Source organism: Microcaecilia unicolor, unplaced genomic scaffold (assembly GCF_901765095.1).
Source record: "Microcaecilia unicolor unplaced genomic scaffold, aMicUni1.1, whole genome shotgun sequence".
NCBI classification, from domain to species: domain Eukaryota; kingdom Metazoa; phylum Chordata; class Amphibia; order Gymnophiona; family Siphonopidae; genus Microcaecilia; species Microcaecilia unicolor.
This window is the reverse complement of record NW_021962897.1, coordinates 12,884-36,714: the sequence shown is the minus strand read 5'-3', so window position 1 is coordinate 36,714 and position 23,831 is coordinate 12,884. Positions and strand designations below refer to the sequence as shown.

General features: G+C 45.2%; 1 long non-coding RNA gene across 1 annotated transcript; it reads left to right on the top strand.

Annotated features, from left to right (window-relative positions):
* The first annotated feature begins 7,254 nt into the window (after window positions 1-7,254).
* Window positions 7,255-22,933, top strand: LOC115458639. The gene is made up of 3 exons (XR_003940126.1): window positions 7,255-7,283; window positions 20,205-20,208; window positions 22,839-22,933. It is a non-coding gene; the product is annotated as an uncharacterized LOC115458639 (long non-coding RNA).
* Window positions 22,934-23,831: the final 898 nt, after the last annotated feature.

The window sequence follows — 23,831 nt, the reverse complement described above, 5'->3', positions numbered from 1 at the left end:
CAGATTTTGGACTAAGCCACATAAGCGTCTATGCGCACCAACGTGCGCCAATTTGGAATTACTGCCCGCCTACCACGTGGCTCTTGCGGTAATTTCATTTTTGCCGCATCCAATACACGCGTCTGAAAAATAATTTTTAATTTGTAGTGCACGTCCGCTAAGCATGTCAGTGGCATTTGACAGTGTAGGTCATTACCACCCGGTTAACGCGTGAGACCTTACCACTAAGTCAATGGCTGACGGTAAGGTCTCAGACCCAAAATGGACGCGTGGCAATTTTTATTTTGCCGCACATCCATTTTTGGCAAAAATTTAAAAAGGCATTTTTCGCAAACGCACTGAAAAATGGATCTGCGCATGCCCAAAACAGGTGCCTACACTACCGCAGTCCATTTTTCAGCGCACCTTGGTAAAAGGACCCCTGTTTCTTGTTCATTTTCTATAATTTTTATAATATCTGAAAGTGACTGGGTCGGGGAGCACGGAGAGCTCATTAAAATGTCAATTTAAACAAACACCAACAATAATACATTTTTCACTGTCGTCAGGAGCAACTGGTAGGAAGGTCGCAGAATGATGAGAACTCACTGTTTGGCGCTGGTCCACCTTCCCAAAGAGTCCTGGAAATTCCACCTCACTTTCAGTTCTTCACATCATCAGTATTGACTAAGATTCTCTCCAGAGTCTGTGTCCAGGGAAAACAGTTGAGAAATTACAGCAGTTAAATTTAATGCCAAGAAGTGTAGAGTGATGCACTTGGGATGCAGAAACCCAAAAGAAAGATACCAGATAGGAGGGGAGAGATTAGTAAGCTCAACTCAGGAGAGAGACCTTGGGGTGTTGGTGTCGAAGGATCTGAAGGTGAAGAAACAATGCGACAAGGCGACAGCCGTGGCCAGAAGGATGCTAGGCTGTATAGAAAGGGGCATAACCAGCAGAAGAAAGGAGGTGTTGATGCCCCTCTACAAGTCGTTGGTGAGGCCCCACTTGGAGTATTGTGTTCAGTTTTGGAGGCCGTATCTTGCTAAAGATGTAAAAAGACTGGAAGCGGTGCAAAGAAAAGCTACGAAAATGGTATGGGATTTGCATTGCAAACCGTACGAGGAGAGACTTGCTGACCTGAACATTGTAATAACTGTAACCCCGGTAGCAACCTTCAGGGGTGGTAGGCTCCCTTTAGCAGTCCACAAATAAAGTCCTTCCAGAAAACACATTTTAGTTCCCAACAGTTTATTTCCCCTCCTCCACCAAATCTCAGTTCAAGGGGTTAAAGTCCCATTCGGTTTCCAAAATAAAGCAACAAGAAAAAAACTTCCCTTTAAATCCAAGTTTCTCCCCCCCAATTCAACAGCCTGGGTTTCAGTTTTAAAAGTCCTTCTGCTTGGGTGGTTGCAGAATGGCAGTACACCGCCCACAACACAGCTAATTGACTCCTGTGACCACCCACTGCCTTCGTCCCTGCAACTCTGCCCCAAAGTACAATATAGTCCATGTCCACTGGTTCCTCCAAACCTGGTGTGTTGGTCTCTCCAGCCTCCCCTTCCTCCAAACACTCCATTAACTCTGCCTCTCTGATAGGCTGTTGGTTGGAGACCTCCTCCCCCTCCCAGGTGGAAGGAATCTTGTACTGATTTCTAACCCAAGGGTATTGAGCTTTGTCATCCCTGCTCCCCCTTCTGGCCCTCGCCTGCCATCGCAGCTGCTCTCTCCAGTCCTTTTCCCCCTCCCTTCCATGTGGGGGCCATACCAGGTTTTGGGACCTACCACCCCAATCCCTTCTCTCAGGGCCTTGTGGGGAATGTAGTCTGGCCCCATACCTCCTCCTGAGCTGCTTAGACCCTCCAACCTCCTTACAACATGTATACCTTGGAGGAAAGGAGAAAAAGGGGTGATATGATACAGACGTTCAAATACTTGAAAGGTATTAATCCACAAATGAACCTTTTTCCAGAGACAGGAAGGCGGTAGAACTAGAGGACATGAATTGAGGTTGAAGGGAGGCAGACTCAGGACTAATGTCAGGAAGTATTTTTTCACGGAGAGGGTGGTGGATATGTGGAATGCCCCCGCGGGAGGTGGTGGAGATGAAACGGTAATGGAATTCAAACATGTGTGGGATAAACACAAAGGAATCCCGCTTAGAAGGAATGGTTCCACGGATCTTAGCGGAGATTGGGTGGCGATGCCGGTAATTGGAAACAAAACGGGAGGGGCAGACTTCTATGGTCTACGCCCTAATCGTGATGAATAGATAGGTATGGATTGGAGTGTAAATTTTAAGGGGCTTCGATGTTAGCTTCAGAACTTAGTACAAGAAGAGTGCTGGGCAGATGTCTACGGTCCGTGCCCTGAGAAAGGAAGGTCAAATCAAACTGGGGTATACATATAAAGCATCACATACTATGTAAAATGAATTTATCTTTTTGGGCAGACTGGATGGACCGTTCAGGTCTTTATCGGTCGTCATTTACTATGTTACTCTTTGGGGTTCTACATGGAATGTTGCTACTAATTGGGATTCCGGAATCTTGTAACTCTTTAGGATTCCAGAATCTTCAGAACATTTAGTACAAGAAGAGTGCTGGGCAGACTTCTACGTGTCCTGTGCCCTGAGAAAGGCAAGGACAAATCACACTCGGGTATATATAAAGTATCACATACCATGTAAAATGAGTTTATTGTGTTGGGCAGATGAATGGACTGTACAGGTCTTTATCTGCCGTCATTTACTATGTTACCATGTTACATTATTTTCCCAGTGATTTCTTGTTGACTCATAACGTTTAGCCCACAGATATTGCTCACAATTTTCATGAACAGCCTGTGTTTTCAGAATGAAAATCCTTCTCAGCTCTTCTGCTTCCACACACCATTTGCTTGGCAACAGCGTTTATGGAGAACCAGCAGGGTATCCCAGACAGTCCACACGTGATGGTTGGCCACCCAACAGATAATGTTGATTGGATAGGAGCTAATAGTCGTTAAGGAATAGATTCTCTATATCACACCCAAATAATCGGCACCCAAAAAAAACCATACGCTGAGGTGTATTTATAGAATACACCTAAATTTCCACGTGGTTTATAGAATACGCCAAGCGCACATCCGTGTGACTAAATTTAGTAACGGGCAGTTATGCCAAGTAAAACTTGGTATAAATGCTGATGCCCAAAGTAGGTGTAGATTGGGTGTATTCTATAACAATGAGCATAGCTTTTAGAAATGCTCATGCCCGCCCAGGGCCGCCGAGGGGGGGCAAAGTTCCTTGGGCCTGGGCCCCCAAGGGGGGCCTGGTGTCGGGGTCAGGCCGCCGGCGCTGCAGTCCCCGGTCTCACTGTCTGCCTCCACGGCTCCGGGCCCCCTTCATTCAAAGCGGCAGTTGCAGATCGCTCTTCTGGCTTTCCCTCCCTGATCCCGCCCTCGTGGAAACCGGAAGGTACATCAGACGAGGGCGGGACACAGGGAGGGAAGGCCAGAAGAGATGCGATCTGCGACTGCTGCTTTGAATGAAGGGGGCCCGGAGCCGTGGAGGCAGGCAGGTGAGACTGCGGACTGCAGCGGCGGGGGAGTGATGGGGGCGGCGGGGGGGGAGCGACAGGGGAGCGGCAGCGATGGGGGGGTGGTGGCAGGGCAGCAGGGGGCGGAGGGGGGCGGCCTTGCCCCAGGCCCAGCCTAGTCTCTCGGCGGCCCTGGCCCCGCCTATTCCATGCCCCTGGCCCCAGTTGTGAATATGTGACTTAGAATTTACGTGCATCACGTTACAGAATACACTTAGACAGTTGTGCTTGTAAATTCTAATTAATACCAATCTGTGACAATAATTGCTTGTTAATTGAATATGATGGATTTGCATGTGCAACTTAAGTCATGCTATATAGAATCCAGGGGTGATCATCCAGCCTTAGTAGTTGAACAGTGCCTGAGATTTCATAGACTATTGATATGCCTCTGCGGTGGAGGGTGGTAACTTAAAACTGTTAACTGCGCTAGTAGGAGACCTAGAATTATGTCAAGTGAAATTCATGGTAGATTCAATTTCTCGACAACAAAAAACGAAGAACGAAGCCTCGCAAACCAGTACAGATGATGGATGATCAGACAGAGCGAAGATGAGGATGAAAACACAAAGTCAGTAATGTATTTATTTATTAGGATTTATTTACGCCTTTTTGAGGGAATTCACTCATGGCTGTGCACAGTAAGAATAGATGAAACTGAGCAATAGGCAATTACAGCAGTCAAAATATTCAAAGAACAATACCACAGTATACTTTACAATGTCAACACAATACGTAATAGAACATTTTAATTGATAGTGAAGGGTATAAGCAAAGATGGAACTATAGAGGGGTATAATCGAACGCGAACGCCAATCTCCATGGGCATCTATGTCCGAGACCAGGTACGTGAAGGGGCGGGACAGACCGTATTTTCGAAAAAAAATGGGCGCCCATCTTTTTTTCTATAATACGGTTTGTGCTCGGCAATGCATCGGATTTGTGCGGATTTGAGCTGGGCAGTTTCGTTTTTCAGCGATAATGGAAACGAAGGTGTCCAGCTGAAAAACGAACAAATCCAAGGCATTTGGTCGTGGGAGGGACCAGGATTCGTAGTGCACTGGTCCCCCTCACATGCCAGGACACCAACCGGGCACCCTAGGGGGTACTTGTAACAATTAAAAAAAAGTTAATACCTCCCAAGTCCATAGCTCCCATCCTTGAGTGCTGAGCCCCTCAAATCCCCCCAAAACCCACTGCCACAACTCTACACCATTACCATAGCCCTTATGGCTGAAGGGGGCAACTAGATGTGGGTACAGTGGGTTTTGGGTGCGGTTTGGGGGCTCCCATTTACCACCAAGTGAAACAGGTGGGGGGGGGGGTGGGCCTGGGTCCACCTGCCTGAAGTCCACTGCACCCACTAACAACTGCTCCAGGGACTTGCATACTGCTGTGATGGAGCTGGGTATGGCATTTGAGGCTGGATACAGACTGGAAAAAAAGTTCTTAAGTTCTTTTTTTTTGGTGGGAGGGGGTTAGTGACCACTGGGGGAGTCAGGGGTGGTAATCCCTGATTCCCTCCAGTGGTCATCTGGTCATTTAGGGCACTTTTTGGGACTTGTTCGTGAAAAGAAGGGTCCAAAAAAGTGACCCAAATTTGCGCTAAAAACGCCTTTCTTTTTCGATTATTGCCGAAGGCGCCCATCTCTCCTCGGGTGATAAACACGCCCAGTCCCGCCTCCGACACGCTCCCGTCAAGTTTGCCGTTTCCGCGACAGGTTGCAGTTGAAGACACCCAAAATCGGCTTTCGATTATACGATTTCGGCGCCTTTGCGAGATGGGCGCCCATCTCCTATTTGGGTTGAAATATGGGCGCCCATCACTTTCGAAAACAAGGCTGATAGATATGTAAGAGAGTAAGAGGAGTTAGAAATAAGGTGACTAATTTAAAGAAAGTGCACATGAGGTCAGAGAGATGGTTAATATTATCTCAGCTAGGGTAGGAGTGGATAAACCTGTCCTGCAGTATATGCAACCGTGTCACTCCTTGTGTGTGTGAGTGAGACTAACAAGTTAGATGATGCTTGTCAAAACTTTAATCAAAACTCTAGGGACATCCTTCTTTTTGTACAGAGAGTAATCAACCACTCTCCAATGCTTTCTTCCAAAGCTGAGCGCGCCCAAGCTGTTTTTAATGGATTGCTCTCAGTTAGTGGCAAAGAGTGTGTCTGCGTGTAATGTGTTGCATTAACACATCCAGCAAGATCTTTCGGCTTCTCTATGTCCGGTGATGGCTCTCCACTCTCCTTAATGTCTGTGCTCTGTTGCAAAGATGAAAGCAGAGGGCCTTGAGCATCTGCTGTCAGGTAATTGTAGACTGAAGGTTGATAAACACTTTGGGTTGGGAAATTCAAAAGCACTTACCTGTATTGTGGCAGATAAGTGCCCTCCCTGCCAAACTTAAGCAGCACTATATCGATAAGGGTGCTGAAAAATCTACAGACCCACTTTGGTGCTGTCCAGATAGTTCCAGGGTGGAGTGGGGGCATTTATTTATTTATAGCCGTTAAGCCCGTAACAACGGGCTAGTTTTTGTTTTTGGTTCCCCCCCACCCCCCCCCCCCCCCCCCCCCCCCCCCCCCACCCCCCACCCCCCCCACCCCCCCCCCCCCCCCCCCCCCCCCCGGCCACCAACCCTGCTCTCCCCCAGCATCTTTTCCCTCAGTTCCGCCCACTCCTTCACTCCCTGCTCCCTCCTCCTCTGATTTCCACGCCCATGTCCAAGCCCTCCTCCCTATTGGGCTGTACTGCTGGTAGAGGCGGGGCTTGGACTTCTACACTCTCAGCGTTCCGACTCTACTGCGCATTTGCAGGTGAGTCGGTCACTTGCCGTTTATATGTTTGATTTTAATACATTTATAGCCCACATTTTCCCACCAATTGCAGGCTCAATGTGGCTTACACATTACTGTACAAAAGGCTACAGTGCATGAAATACTATTATATAGTTTAAAAGTAAAATAGTAAACAACTTTTAAACAACAATATGTAAAAGAATAAAGATAATTAGTGTCCTTGAATCATTGTTAGACTAGAAGTTATTTGAAATTATGTAGAGCCTGAAGGATAAGCCTTTTACAGTCTTCAATAATTTTCTGAAATTTAAGTAGATCTGGGTACATTTGACTGATTTGGGGTCGAGCATTCCACAGTTGTGTGCCTATAAATGTGAAGTTGGAGGCACAAATAGATTTGTACTTAAGACCATTACAGTCTGGGCAGTGTGGATTCAAGTAGGATCGCGAGAGACTGGATCTATTTCTAGGTGGTAAGTCAACCAATTCAAGCACATGTTCTGGAACGTCCCCGTAAATTATCCTGTGAATTAAGGTGCAGACCTATTTTACATGCTCATCTTCCAATGTGGTATATATCATTCAGTGAAAAAATGTAACGAAGGATGCTATATTGGAGAAACAGGCCAGATGCTTAAGACAAGATTCAATCTGCACAGACATCACATGAAAATAGCCGGTGCCAGTCAGGCCCCCACCCCTGTGGGCCAACACTTCACAAGACCAGAACACTGCACCAGTGATTTCACAGTAAGAATACTGAAAGGTAATTTTAAAACAATACAGGAACGTAAGACCTTTGAAATAAGAAGTTTTCTAACTCATTATAAACCATAAAGCTGTATTTCTCTGTTTATTTCTCTGTTTATTACCCTCCTCTCACCTACCAACACCCATTCTGTTAGAATATCAATGAAATGCTTTGATGTCCCCATGCCTACCCCCACCCTCCCACTCTGTCAGACTGTCAAAGTAATGCTTTGATGTTTCACTTATATATACTGTCATCTACCAACATTTGCTTATTTCCGATCTGAGGAAGAAGGGCAACCTTCGAAAGCTAATCAAGAAATGTATTAAGTTATGTCCAATAAAAAAGTATCATCTTATTTCTTTTCCATGTTTTATTTTGTTTGATTTCTATTGATAACCTTTAAGAGTGGACTAACACGGCTACCACACCTCTCTACTTAAGGTGCAGACCTTAAAGGCAACTTGTTCTTTAATGGGATAGCCAGTGTAGTTTTTCACGAAGAGGCTTGGCAGATTCAAATTTAGATTTTCCAAAGATCATTCTTGCCGCAGTGTTCTGAGCAGTCTGTAATTTCTTGAGTAGATGTTCCTTGCACATATTTTTTTTCCCTCTAACTTTACAGATAGGGACATTCATCCATTATCCATATAGCTACGTGGATTATTTTAGTACAGCAAAATGGTTCTCATCATTTAAATTCCACAGCTATACGCTTATTGGCTAAATATCACCACATAAAATTAGCACCAATAGATTTAAGCACTGCAGCTGTATTAAAAAGAAAAAACAGGCTGGCCGAAGGGTTTGAATATTGACCTGTTAAAGTTTTTCTAACTTGACACTGATCCAGCCACTTTAAGATATTAAGGAAGGATGGAAAGGTGGTGTTCTTCCGTAAGTAGAGTGTAAGGAGAAATCACTTAAAATATATTAATAGGCAAACTAATCTTTTTTAGAGATGGGGAAGGGGTAGAGCAAGAGGTCATGAGTTGAGGTTGCAGGGTGGGAGACTTAGGAACCATATCAGCAAATACTTTTCCAAAGAAAGAGTGGTGCAGTAGTGTACCAAGGGTGGGGCGGTAGGGACGGTCCACCCTGGGTGCAGGCAGCGAGGGGGTGCACGGAGCAGGTGCATGGCTGTTGGCTGTGCCGGTATCCCTGCCCCATCTGACATTACTTCTTCTTCCGGGGCACGCGTCTGCTCCGCACAACCCTTGCTAGGAGGAAATGTGGTGGGGTGACATGCTTCGGAGGTTGTGTGGCATGCCTTGGGTGTATTTGGTGATGCGCCAGAGGGTGCAGCGCTGACCCACCCCAGGTGGCAAAAAAGCTAGGTATGCCACTGGAGTGGTGGATGCCCAGAATGTCCTCCTGGGAGAGGTTGTGAAGACAAAAATAGTGACGAAATTCAAGAATGTGTGGGATAAATACAGGGGATTCGACCTCTTAGCTGGAGTGAGCTTTGACAGCAGAGTCAGAGGTTGGCAAGTAAGACTTCTATGGTTTGGATCAAGATTAAAGCTGGAGTGGGCTTCAATGGCAACTCCAGTAGCAAGGACGAAGGACCAATGCTACTACTACTACTACTACTTAACATTTCTAAAGCGCTACTAGGGTTACGCAGCGCTGTACAATTTAACATGGAAGGACAGTCCCTGCTCAAGGAGCTTACAATAAAAAGACAGGTGTACATTCTAAAGACAAGTGTACAATCTAAGAGACAAGAGTAGTGTCAATCTGATAGGGCAGATAGATTGGGGGGCATACTATATTTCTCGAAAGGTTAGGTGCCGAAAGCAGCATTGAAGAGGTGAGTTTTAAGCAGAGATTTGAAGATGGGTATGGAGGGGGCTTGGCGTAGGGGTTGACGAAGATTGTTCCAGGCATAGGGTGAGGCAAGGTAGAATGAGCGGAGCCTGGAGTTGGCAGCGGTGGAGAAGGGTACTGAAAGGAGGGATTTGTCCTGTGAGCGGAGGTTACGGGCGGGAACATTGGGGGGAGATGAGGGTAGAGAGGTAGTGAGGAGCCGCAGACCGGGTGCATTTGTAGGTAAGGAGGAGAAGCTTGAATTGTATGCGGTATCTGATCGGAAGCCAGTGAAGTGACTTGAGGAGAGGGGTGATATGGGTATATCGGTTCTGGCGGAATATAAGACGTGCGGCAGCGTTCTGAACGGATTGAAGGGGGGGATAGATGGCTAAGTGGGAGGCCGGTGAGGAGTAAGTTGCAGTAGTCGAGGCGAGAGGTCATCAACGACATATCATCAATGACAATGCCAAAATAACTGCTGCCTATTTTTATAGGCAGACCTCTATGGTCTGTGGCCCAAAACTGTCAGGGAGAGATAAAGAGTCTGTGGATATCATATCACATTCAAGCATACACTATGATCACAGCTACTGCATATTTCTTTCTTTTTTGGGGGGGGAGGTGTAGAATTATAAAGTTAATAATAGCAAATAAATGATGGTACTTAGCAGTGAGGAAGGGAAGATATTATTAGGGTTGAAAGCAACGGTATCATGGTATTATCTTCCAAAATTGCAGCATATAACTGCCACAAAATATTCAAAATAGGGACCACTGGTTTCCTATTGTAATCTTTCTAATATTTACCACATGGTATTTCAAAATATTCTGCTCCAAACATCCACAGCTGATTATTGTTTGTTAATTTTATTAAATGGACCTCAAAACTTCCCAGCTTGGCTGTTCTATCCAGAACGCAATAAGTGCGCTCAAGCTGTTTACTGAAAGTAGTTTTTATCACTGGTCCTATATTTACTATCAATATATTATCTCGAGGCCAGGTCTCTTATGTCAGTTGGAAAAAAAAAAACTCCCATTTGGAGAAAAACCACTGACTCCTGCCCATATAACTGCCCATATGAGGTTGTGAAGGCCAGTTGCCAACATCCCTGTTTATTATTCCAGTGTTTAATCATGAAGACGTGTAACCTGCACAACGCTGGCCACCTTGGTGGACAGAGTGGATGGACAGTGCAGGTCTTTATCTGCCAACATTTACTCTTCTGTGCCTCATTTGAACCCTGTTTTGCTCTCGCTTCGTTTTTCTACGGCATCCTAAGTGTGACACACTCTGGGGAGAAAGATGACTGCGGAGTATGAAATAATGTTTCCTATAGGAGTGGAAGCTGAGGTAGCGAAGAAAGCAGGACCTGCGAAGGTGAAGTGTGCTGTACTGGAAGAGGAGGGTATAGGAATCGGCGTTTGAAAGAGCTTCCATCTAATCGCAACTGTTGCAGGTGCACAAGACATGTTGGGAATAACTCTACAAGGCATCCGGGTTAATGAGCAGGAAGGTACTTGTGTTGGTGTTATTTTACAAAGACAGGTAGGGACCTATGTGGATTTCAAATTACTAGTGCAAATTCCGTAGCAAGGTGCAGACATTTTGCCTGCTTGAGAGCAACTGTAAATGTTTGCTTATAGACTGGCTTATTTTATAAGCATGTGCATAATCCAAACTCCGTCCATGTTCTTCCCAGACAGCGCATATCATAAACGCACCCGTGTTCATACCATCAGGATCGTCCCTTTAAGATCTATCAGGTTTAAGGAATCCGTATTGACCAGTGGGTGTACCTCAAAAATGGTGTATGTAAACCACTTTGACTGTATCTACAGAAAGGCGGTATATCAAGTGTGAAATAAAGATAGCTATGGGTGGGCCCGGGTGGGCCAGACCCACCCACTTTGGACTGAGGCCCACCCAGCATGGCACAGCAGTGATGTAGCTGGTGGGGATCCCCAAGCCCCGCCAGCGAAGACTCCTGGCATTTTTCCCTCCAGGAGATCAGGGGTTACTTAACTCTATGCCTCCAACTCTCCCCCCCCCCCCCAGTACCTTTAACCCTTTAGTTCTCTCACTGGCAGCGAGTAGCAACATGTTCCCTCTGCTTGAGTCTTCCTCTGATGCAACTTCCTGTTTGTAGGAGGAGGAAGTTGCATCAAAGGGAATACTCAGATGCTGCTCACTGCCCGGTGAAGTACTAAAGGGTTTAAAGGTACGGGTGGGGGGGGGATGTTGGGGGAGTTGAGTAAAGTGACTCCCCCTATCTTCTGGAGGAGGAGGGAGAGATGCCAGATGAGGGGGTGGGAGTTTCATGCCCATGACCACTTCTTTGGGCTCAGGCCCACCCAAAATTGGGTGTCTGGCTACGCCTCTGTTGTTGACCACTGTTTGGAGACCAGATGGGTGACCTCCATACAGTGGTGTGCTGGAGCAGGCTCTCACAGGCTCGCAAGAGCCGGTTGTTAAGTTTTTAAGAATTTGGGAGCCGGGTTGTTAAAGAGGCCCTCCATGCTACTTTAACAACTGGCTCCCAAAATGTGGCCTTGGGCCCCCTGCTGAATTCTCTTTTACTTTGCGGGTGGGATTCTGAGGCCTCTGCCAGCCCAAGTAAATAGACTACTGCTGCTCCCCGCTCCTTGTTTCCAGCTCTGGGCAGCAGGCTGGGACTTCTCGAGCATGTGAGAGAAGTTCCAGCATGCTGCTCAGAGCAAGACGTTGGGAGTGGTGGCAGTCCATTTATTGGCTGCCTGCAAAGGTATGCCTAGTGTGCCCGTATGAAGGGAGGGAGGAGAGAGAGGCAAGTGTTGCTCCCCCCCCCCCCCGGCCCTTCCAACTGCAGAGCTGGCTACGTCCGGAGAAAGAGCCTGTTGTTAAAAATTTACCAGCACACCCCTGACTCCATAGATAGCCAGCCTCACCCAGCACATCTTCTGCTCGTCTGTTTTAAAGAGGCTGAGCCAGTTTGGCTTGGCCCATTGCATGCTGGAGGCACAGCCCTTTGTTCTTATAGAAACCTGGGAAATGACATCCGTATGCAAGTAGTGGGGTTAGAACCAGGCCAGGACTGACTCAACTGCCTTGGGCTGCCATTTAGAACTAATGCCCTCCCTGTCTTCTGTACATTAGCAGTGTTCAGTGAGACCATCTTATTCTGATTATAAACCAGCCTCTGTCTCTCAGCCAATCAGAGGGCTCAGTGAGCTAAGCTCCTGTATCTGCTGCAAGAGGGGTCCCAGGTTGAGAGTTATAAAAAAATCCTAAAGTTTGTTCTTATTTTTCAATTAGCTTTATTGGGTTTTATAACAAAACGACAATCTATAAATAGCCAATTGTGACAAAATTAACAAGTTATAAACATGTACTCGAGTAGACAAAATACAATGGAGAATTTAGCTCAAAAGTAAGCAAATATGATACAATAAGGTGAAATGCTAGTGATAATGTTATTCACACCAATCTTAATAATTTTATTTATTTATTTATTGCACTTGTATCCCACATTTTCTCACCTATTTGCAGGCTCAATGTGGCTTACGAAGACATGTTATGGCATAGCCATTCCAGGGTACAAAGAGATCAGGATGACAAAAAGAATTAAGCAAGCAGTTATAGAAATAAGACATTCAGAATAAGGGTGAAGTGGTGATGGGTTGTGATTAAGTTATGGATTCTCGTGATAGGCCTTGTTGAAGAGGTAGGTTTTCAGAGATTTGCGGAAAGTTGGTTATTTCATTAATTGTTTTCAAGTTAGTTGGTAGTGTATTCCACATCTGCGTGCTCATGTAGGAGAAGCTGGTCGCGTGTGTTAGTCTGTATTTTAATCCTTTACAGCTGGGGAAGTGTAGATTCAGAAATGTGCGGGCAGATCTTTTAGCATTTCTGGGTGGCAGGTCCACGAGGTCTAGCATGTAGGTCGGGGCCATCTCCGTAAATGATTTTATGAACAATCGTGCAGATCTTGAACGCGATACGTTCCTTAAGTGGGAGCCAGTGGAGTTTCTCTCTTAGGGGTTTTGCACTTTCATATTTTGTTTTTCCGAATATGAGTCTGGCTGCGGTATTCTGGGCTGTTTGAACTTTCTTCATAGTCTGCTCTTTACAGCCAGCGTAGAGTGTGTTGCAATAGTCCAGGTGACTTAGTACCATTGACTGTACCAGGTTGCGAAAAACGGTCCTTGGGAAGAAAGGTTTTACTCTTTTGAGTTTCCACATGGAGTGGAACATCTTCTTAGTTGTGTTTTTCACATGGTTTCGAGTGGTCAATTAGGTAAGTGTATACATACGTAAGTATATAGCTACAGTACCCAATAGTAGAACGCAGTTAGTTTTTAGAAATAGAAGTTTGTACTGGAGACCATACTTTCTTGAAAGATAAAGTGGATCCACATCTGTCAGCAGCTGCATGTTCATATTTTGGCAGTTAAACAGACATTATTCCACCACATGTCATAATGCTAACTTTGTAAAGTCTTTCCAACGATGGCGTATCACCTTGATTGCTATGTGCAATAATATGCCGAGATAAATGTGCACCTCTCAGCCAGTCGCAAGAGCAAGTGCTGCGCTGCCTTTTGAAAACTGCATCCTTCCTTTTCCCCTTCCATTCCTCCCCTCCCCCCAGCATTTTCCTGGACAGTGGCAAGCTAAGGAAAGGGGGAAGGGGTCAGATCCCTAATCTGGATTCTTCGTGGCAGAAATAAACAAATTTGCTTCAGAACAAATGAATCTCAAGTACAATAAGGAATGTAAGAGTAGCCATACTGGGTCAGACCAATGGTCCATCTAGGCCAGTATCCTGTTTCCAACAGTGGCCAAGTCAGGTCACAAGTACCTGACAGAGTGGAGGAGTGGCCTAGTGGTTAGGGTGGTGGACTTTGGTCCTGAGGAACTGAGTTCGATCCCCACTTCAGGCACAGGCAGCTCCTTGTGACTCTGGGCAAGTCACTTAACCCTCCATTGCCCCATGTAAGCCACATCGAGCCTGCCATGAGTGGGAAAGCGCGGGGTACAAATGTAACAAAAATAAAATAGATTCTATTGGAGATTCTACATGGAATGTTGCTATTCCACTAGCAACATTCCATGTAGAAGGCTGCGCAGGCTTCTGTTTCTGTGAGTCTGACGTCCTGCACGTACGTGCAGGACATCAGACTCACAGAAGCAGAAGCCTGCGCGGCCACATTGGTGATCTGCAAGGGCCGACTTCTACATGGAATGTTGCTAGTGGAATAGCAACATTCCATGTAGAATCTCAAATAGTAGCAACAGTGGAGGAGTGGCCTAGTGGTTAGGGTGGTGGACTTTGGGCCTGAGGAACTGAGTTCGATTCCCACTTCAGGCACAGGCAGCTCCTTGTGACTCTGGGCAAGTCACTTAACCCTCCATTGTCCCATGTAAGCCACATTGAGCCTGCCATGAGTGGGAAAGCGCGGGGTACAAATGTAACAAAAAAAGAAAAATACCAAATAGTACAAAAACACACACAAAAAAAATAAAGAACAAAACTCCACAAGAGTGAATATACAGGAAAAAAAAGAGCTCTGCCCACAGTGACACCCAACACCTCGAACAACATTGCTATTCAAAAAAAATGGGAAAAAAGGTGTAAGCACATGAGATTTGAACCCATGACATTAAATGCCAAGAAGACTTTTCTAGTAGGAGGAACCTACACAGACATTCCACAAATAATTCATGACCAGATGTAATCATGAAGCTGAATTACTAATCAGGCAGAGCCAGGAAGCCTTGAAATAAATATGTATATATCTGAAATGTGCATTTTGTGGCAGAATTTGCTGTGTGGTTATACTTTCCCTGGTAATTGACCCTACTATCCATTAGGGGTCTGCACAGGGCAAACATTTCGTGTTCATTTTTACTCTATTAGACCTTTGCCCCCCCCCAATTTTTAAATGTTTTGTGCTTTGTTTCATGCATACTGACAACTTGCTTTCATTCATAGGTTAATGCATACTAAATTCATTTAGCATGCATTAAATCGTTAAAGGCATATTAACAAACTGAATATGCACTAACAAATGCAAATCCCTATCAACCATCATTCTACTCCTTGGAGGAATTCCTTGCTTGCTGTACTCCCAGGAACAGTCTAATGGCATTTAAAAAAGGTATTTTTTGCAGGTGCACTGAAAAATGATTCTGCGTGCGCCCAAAACATGCGCCTACACTACCGCAGGCCATTTTTCAGTGCACCTTAGTAAAAGGACCCCTCTGTTGCTTGGTGAGGGACTTGAGGGCTACACACCAGGGGTGTAGCTAGGTGGGGCCACGGGCCCCCACAGATTAAGCCCTGGCCCCCTCTACTTTGGACCTCCCCTCCTGCCGCCGACCCTCCCCCGTCGCCGCCGCCAGGTACCTTTGCTGGCGGGGATCCCCAACCCCCACCAGCCGAAGTCTTCTTCAGCGCCGGTCGACTTCAGCGCCGTCGCTGTTGATCTGTTTCTGACTCTCGATCTCCTGCATGCATGTCCTGCACGGGGCTACACACAGGACGTGCACGGTGGACGTCAGGAGTCAGAAACAGATCAACAGCGAAGGCGCTGGAGTCAACCGGCGCTGAAGAAGACTTCGGCTGGCGGGAGTTGGGGACCCTCCGCCAGCAAAGGTACCTGGCGGCAGCAGCGACGGGGAAAGGTCGGCGGCGGGAGGGGGGTCCAAAGTGGCAGGGAGGGTTGGCGGCTGGGGAGGTGGCCTAAACTGTGCCTTCCCACCTCGACTCCCCTCCCGCCAAGGTCTGGCTACGCCCCTGCTACACACATGTAGGGATCCAAAAGTCTTACCTTCAGGACTATCTATAGAATAAGTCACATGACAAAGTGATCCCCTCTTCTATAAACAAGTGAGAATCCTGCACATGTGCAAATTTTCCTGTATTTTCAGCTTGACACTTTTCAAAGAACTGCTCCCCTGTCAGGTTCAGACAATTTTCAATAGAGTATATTCCAGGACTGTGGTTGGCCTCCACCCCAAATTTAATCTTGATCAGGCCACTAGTAGGAAAGTTATTAAGCTTGTGGACAGAGAGATGTAAGGACTGAATCACTGCACGCGTGCTCTTTCATGTATGTTGGAAAACTTAGGGTTACCATATTTTGTCCCCCAAAAAGGAGGACACATGCCCTGCCCCCACCACACACCCTGCCCGCCCTCTTTCACACCCTCGCTCCGCCCCTATCACATTTTCCCCTCCCCCCTGTCACACACCCCGTCACCCTTTCTCCCCGTCACCCCCATCTCCTTACCTTACTACTGCCCTCATGGTCTAGTGACCTCTTCAGGACAGGAAAGAGCTCCCTCTTTCCTGTCCGGAGCGCTGCCCTGCATGCATCCTTCCTGTTGGTGATCTCGGCGCCGATTCAAAATGGCCGCCGAGAGTTGCAGTCTTGCGAGGTCACTTCAACTCTCGGCGGCCATTTTGAATCGGCGCCGAGATCACCAACAGGAAGGATGCATGCAGGGCAGGGATCCGGGCAGGAAAGAGGGGGCTCTTTCCTGCCCCGAAGGTGGAAGAGGTCACTAGACCACCAGGGCAGTAGTAACTAAGGGGAGGGGAGGTTAGCAATCTGCCCTTTTGTCCGGATTTCTGGACAAACGGGCACATTGGCAAAACCCACCCAGTTGCCCGGACATGTCCTCAAAAAGAGGACATGTCTGGGTAAATCCGGACATATGGTAACCCTAGGAAAACCTAAGGAAATTTCCATTGGCAAAAGAGGAGCCAAACATAAGATTTTGATCTGTAGATGTTCAGATCCACATTCATTTTCTCCTGGGACCTTTGACCTGGATACAAATCCGGTCATCCACTTGTCTCAAGTTCAAATTTTCATAGAAGGGGTCATTTGAAAATAGGGTGCATTATTATTGGTGAATGAAAAACACAATGCCTCCAATGTTCAAATTATTTAACTGGACAGACATGGCCGCTGACTGGTTAAATAGCATATCGGCGCCTGCCAATATTCAGCGAGAGATAACCGGTTATCTCTGATGAATATTGCTGGTTAGCACCTAGCTCAAAACCAGCTATATCGCGCAATTTATGCAGTTAGGCACCTGCTGGGAGCAGCTGCGCCGCTGTCGGCTCCGCTGGTTCCCTGCTCCCTCTGCCCCAGGACGGGAAGTAACAGCAGAGGGAGCAGGGAACCAGTGGAGCTGACAGCTGCGCAGCTGCTCCCTGCACCCCTCCTGCCACGTGCACCCGGGGCAGACCGTACCCACCACCCCGCCCTTGGTACGCCACTGACAGAATGCAAGTGAACTGGGTATAAGGTAGGTTTTAAGCACTCCTTTAGGAAGCCGTCCAATCCTTTTTTAAACTCCACTAAGCTAACCGCCTTTACCACATTCTCTGGCAACGAATTCCAGAGTTTAATTACACGTTGAGTGAAGAAAACCTTTCTTCGATTCGTTTTAAATTTACTACATTGTAGCTTCATCGCATGCCCCCTAGTCCTAGTATTTTTGGATAACTAAGATCGTTGGACCATGGGAGGTGGCCAGGCTGCCTCCCGTGGTCTGTCCTGAGCCTGGATATCAAAGAAAAGCCACACAGGAGCAGAGGGTGACGAAGTGACTTCCAGCCTGGGAAAGAATGTTCAAAGGTTCTTTATTTAAAGGCACCAGAGAAATGACCCAAAACCATTGTTCACCATTCAGCTTCAGATTGAAACAACACGATTTCATTTATTTATTTATTTATTTATTTCAGGTCATTTATACCCTGCCTTTTGCCGCAGTTTTGCAGCCCCAAAGCGGCTTACAATGAACTAATAAAATAAATACAGTTACAGTTACATTTCAATAGTTAGAGCGGGAGAACAGGATAAGAAGGGAAAGGGAAAGGTAAGGGAGCCAAAGATGGGCAGCAGAAGTCCAGGTAGGCCAAGGGGGATGACGGAAATCCAGTCTGACACGAACAGGCCCAGCAAGGCGAATGAAGCTATCTCCCAGATCCAAGTGCTTAAGTCCGAAAACTCCCAGTGATCAAGTTGGAGAGGACATTCCAGAAACCTCATAAGTGCATTTCCATGATCCCAGATAGAGGTGGGGAAAGAAAAGAGGTCCAGCATCCCTCCCAGGCCATCTTAATCCCTCCATCACTGATGGACAAGTCATCAACCTACCATTTAAATATTTACAACTGCCCAGGGAATAAAGATTGATGCATGAATTATTTACCACCAGACTTTTATCTATCAAAGCACAGTGTATTTAGCAGAAAGGATTCCTTCTGAGGCATCCAGAGGAAGCGATATATAGACATTTTTTTGGCTAAAGCGAAATTCTCCAGAACAGCATTATTAATGCATAAAGCTTCCTTGTAATAAATGATGTGCCAATCAAAGCCAGCTATGTTTTTGCTTAAGACTCCTGAGTTAGGCAGCAAATCGTAGAATTCAGCAAAGCCTGTTACAATCAGGTAGTATAAAATCAAGGAAGCAGTAAGAGCCGCTGGTTACAGAACTGGCTTCGAGTCATATGTTCCGCTCTTGAAATTGACTTGCAACCAGAATTTGGGCTTTGTAAAATTGGTTACACCTGTGAATAGCGTGGCCTTGGATACGAAATACTGCCCTGAAACAAGGCTTCCTCATATGCTCGTATCTCTTTGTGGGCTTTTCTTCCCATCTTACAAAGTCTGGGAAATTAATGTGCTGGGCAGCAGATACTGACTTTTGGGATGTCCCTTTTACCCTATTATGGTTGCCAGAAGTCTGAACCTGGTCCCAAGTGCAGGAAGAGTGCAAAATGGCGGTGAATAACTAGGCATGAAAATTTCTGGGACTAGATGTGTCTGCCCGATTTTCTGTGGGTTGTGATATAAATTTCTGAGGTACCCATTCCTCTCCATAAGTACATAAGTATTGCAATACTGGGAAAGACCAAAGGTCCATCGAGCCCAGCATCCTGTTTCCAACAGTGGCCAATCCAGGACACAAATACCTGGCAAGATCCCAAAAAAGTACAAAACATTTTATACTGCTTACCCCAGAAATAGTAGATTTTCCCTAAGTCTATTTAATAATGGTCTATGGACTTTTAAAAAGGTTTGGACGGCTTCCTAAAGGAAAACTCCGCTAAGCTAACCGCCTTTACCACATTCTCTGGCAACAAATTCCAGAGTTTAATTACACATTGAGTGAAGAAACATTTTCTCCGATTCGTTTTAGATTTACTACATTGTAGCTTCATCGCATGGTAAGGGAGCTATGTTCCTGGGAGCATTTTATGAAGTCCACTGCAGTGCCCCCTAGGGTGCCCGGTTGGTGTCCTGGCATGTCAGGGGGACCAGTGAACTAGAAATGTTGGCTCCTCCCATGACCAAAGGGCTTGCATTTGGTCGTTTCTGAGATGGGCGTCCTTGGTTTCCATTATCGCTGAAAATCATAAACGACCAAAATCATAAACGAAAGGCTAAAGCAACTAGCACTCTTCAGCTTGGACAAAAAGCAGCTGAGGGGATATATGATAGAGGTCTATAAAATAATGAGTGGAGTGGAACAGGTAGATGTGAAGCATCTGTTTACACTTTGCAAAAATACTAGTATTAGGGGGCATGCGATGAAGCTACAATATAGTAAATTTAAAACGAATCGGAGGAAAGTTTTCTTCACTCAATGTGTAATTAAACTCTGGAATTCGTTTCCGGAGAATGTGGTAAAGGTGGTTAGCTTAACAGAGTTTTAAAAAGGTTTGAACGGCTTCCTAAAGGAAAAGTCCATAGTCTGCTATTGAGATAAACATGGGTGAAGCCACTGCCTGTTCTTGGATCGGTAGCAAGGAATATTGCTACTATTTGGGATTCTAGTAATTGTGACCTGGATTAGCCACTGCAGGAAACAAGATACTGGGCTAGATGGACCATTGGTCTGATCCAGTATAGCTATTCTTAGTTTCATTTGTTAGTTGCCCTTTGGGATGGTGATCTCCTGTGTGTGTTTGTGTGTGTGAAAAGTGAGCAGTGTTTAAGTGCACACTGCTGAAAGAGTGTGAATAGTGTGCACATGTGCATACATCAGGAAAGAATGTGCACATGTATTTTTATCTGAGAGTGTGTGCTCTTTCTCAGAGTACACACTCTTTCCTGATGTGTGCACATGCACACACTATTCGCACTCTTTCAGCAATGTGCACTTTTTTGGAACAGTGCTCACCATTAACAACATTTAAAAAAATTGAAATGTAATTTTATTTCTTGTTGTTTCAAACAAATGCACATTCCTGTTGGCCACTGATTTCACATACAACTGAGGAGTGTGGTAGTCGTGTTAGTCCACTCTTAAGGTTATCAATAGAAATCAAACAAAATAAAACATGGAAAAGAAAATAAGATGATACCTTTTTTATTGGACATAACTTAATACATTTCTTGATTAGCTTTCGAAGGTTGCCCTTCTTCGTCAGATCGGAAATAAGCAAATGTGCTAGCTGACAGTGTATATAAGTGAAAACATTCAAGCATTTTACAGGACCAGGACACTGTACCAGTGACTTCACAGTGAGAATCCTGAAAGGTAACTTTAAAACCATACAAGAACGTAAGACCTTTGAAGTCAGAATGATTGAATATTTTAACACCCAACAGAAAGGACTTAACAAGGACCTGGGGTTCCTAACCCATTATAAACCATAAAGCTGTATTTCTCTGTTGATCACCCTCCCCTCACCTATCCACACCCATCCTGTTAGAATATCAATGATATGCTTTGATGTCCCCATGCATACCTCCGACCCACCCCCATCCTCCACCCTGTCAGACTGTCTTAGTAATGCTTGAATGTTTTCACTTATATACACTGTCAGCTAACACGTTTGCTTATTTCCGATCTGACGAAGAAGGGCAACCTTCGAAAGCTAATCAAGAAATGTATTAAGTTATGTCCAATAAAAAAGGTATCATCTTATTTTCTTTTCCATGTTTTATTTTGTTTGATTTCTATTGATAACATACAACTGAAAAAGGGGGAGGGAACAATATCAGCCTGATCATGAGAATTTGGTGCCATCTGGTGGTAAACTTTATTTAAACCACCTGTCTCATATGGGTCATGTCTCCTGTAAAAGGAGAGAAAGGGGATGGGATTTGATATACTGCCTCTCTGTAGTTACCAAGTGGTTTCTATATTATGTAGGGTACTACTTACTGACTACTGTAATAGTATTTTTATTGGGTGCAAGGCCCAAGTCCTGAAAAAACTCCAGACTGCCCAAAACACGGCAGCCAGACTTATTTTTGGTAAATCACGGTTTGATAGTGTAACGCCTCTCCGTTTTAAACTTCGCTGGCTCCCTGTTTTGGAACGAATACATTTCAAAGTCCACATGATGATTCATAAGATTATCTACGAAGATTCCCCAGCCTACATGTACAATCCGATTGACCTTCCTACCAGGAATTGCTGTAGATCTTCTCGGACTTATCTAAATCTACAGCTTCCCAACTGTAAAGGAATCAAGTATAAAACTTATTATGCATCCAGTTTCCCCGTTATAGGCAGCAGGCTCTGGAACACCTTGCCAAGATCGATTCGAACAGTCAATGGCCTTCTACCCTTCCGGAAGCTGCTGAAAACTCACCTTTTTAAGCATGCCTACACATATGACGAGACTTAAATTAGTTATTCATCTGTGATACCTGGATCTACTACTTGACAGAAATTAAAGTATGTTTTTTTTATCCTTTTGAATTCATCCCTCTTTGAACCATTATTATACATTCTTCCTAACTCACAACACATTACCCCAACTTACACCCTCTCCCTGTTCCCTACCTCTACCACCGTCCTCCCTTATCCTTTTTATTGTCCATCTCTTTATATACTACTAGTAAAAAAAGGCCTGTTTCTGGAGCCAATGAAACGGGCGCTAGCAAGGCTTTCCTCTGGCCCCCCCCCCACCCAACGCACCTTCGTTTTTAGTGACGCCATTGTGCTGCCGTGGTCACCGTCGATGTGTGACTCTGGCCCCCCCACCCAACGCACCTTCGTCGTCAGTGACGCCATTGCGCCGCCCTGGCCACCGTCGATGTGAGTGAATTGCTCCGCCCTCAACGTCATAACATTTGACGCGAGGGCGGGGCCCCGAGACTGTGCTTTTCGTGGCTTCAGAGCTTCGAACTTACGAACCTTGGCTTCAGTGACGTCAGACAATAGAACGTTGAGGGTGAGTTTTATATATATAGATAGATGTTTAGATGTTTTATTCATTTTGCTTTATCTTGTAAATTTGCTATATTATGTAAGCCGCATTGAGCCTGCTGACAAGTGGGAAAGCGCGGGTTATAAATGTTACAATACTTAGAGAAAGGGAAAGTTGATTTGCCCAGAATCACAAGGAGCTATAGTGGGAATCAACAACACTAGTCATTAGGCTACTCCTAATGCTTGTATGTAGGATGAGTTTTATTGTGCAATTGTCAGATTGTAACCTGCTTCAAATACTACGCTGAGGTTTGTTCTAAATCAATGCTTCTCAAACCTGTCCTGAGGGATCACTAGCCAGATGGTGTTTCAGGGTATCTCTAATATATAATGTATATAATATGTAATTTGTGCCCCTCCAGCACAAACCTATGGACGGATTTTTCCACAGTTGGAATGTCAAATTATCCTGTTAGGAGCTGAACATTCAGGATAAGTAAAAGTGTTTTGCATGTTTTTTTTTATGGATGTTGAACAGCTGAAGGATTTTGAAAATGCTCTTGAATTTAGGGGGAGGTGCCTTGGACTGATTTTATTGATTTACAACTATGAGGGTCAGGTCTGGGTTCATTATTACAAATTCGCGATTTAGTCTGTGTGGGTGGTCTCACTGTGCTGTATAGTTATAGTGGTGTAGAAGACAGTGAGTTTTTTTAAATCATTCGGTTTTCTCACGTTAAGGTGAGTTTTTTTACGTCTGGTCTGTTTTTCTCCTGTTCTTCTTCCACTAGGACCTGTGATAGTAATTGACTCCTTACAAAAATGGGGTTAAGATTTGTACTTGCAGACTAATGTTTGCAGTAATTTCCCCAGTAGGAGAGTTGAGATCCTTTGATAAGTTAAAGAATAACAGGAATTGTAATTTTTAATTCCTTGGACAGAGGGAGACTCACTCATTTGATATTTTCAAACATTTTGTGTGTTATAATATACATGAATATATATAATGATTTTCCTCCCCCCACGGGATTAAACAAGGAAGTAGAGTGGGCGGGTATGGTCTAAAGGGAGGAGGGGCCGACAGCCCTGGATATGTATTTAATCAGGATGGGCGTATGCGCTGGCGTTTTACAGCAGCAGCGCCATTTTTCTATGACTCCTGCGTGGGGTCTGACCTGCGGGAACAGCCGATATGATTTTGAAGGTACAATTTATGTATAAAGAGAGAGTACTTAGGAATTTTGTATAATAAAAATTTGATAAAAATTTATAAAGTAGAGTGGTGGTTACTATTGAGAAGATAATGAATATACATGAGAGAGATTAGCATATAATGGAAGTGGCAGGCTTGCAAATCTGTTTCATGCATATCAATTAGGGGTATCCTTAAAACCTGACGGACTGGTGGTCCCCTAGGACAGGTTTGAGAACCAGCGTTCTAAAGTGTGATTATAAAAATAAATACATGTGGAATAAGCCACAGTCTCAATCCAGCTCCCAGGGGCTACGTGTCCACATTACTAAAACCCACCCTCAGATTTGATTGAGTTCAAAGAATGACACGAGGCATATTTTCAAACCACTTAGACCTACAAATGGATCTTTGTAAGTCTAAGTGCTTCGAAAATGAGGCCCATAGTAAATGTTGGCAGATAAAGACCTGCACGTTCCATCCAGTCCTCCCAACCAGGGGCGTAGCTAGGTGGGGCCATGGGGGCATGGGCCCCCACAGATTTAGC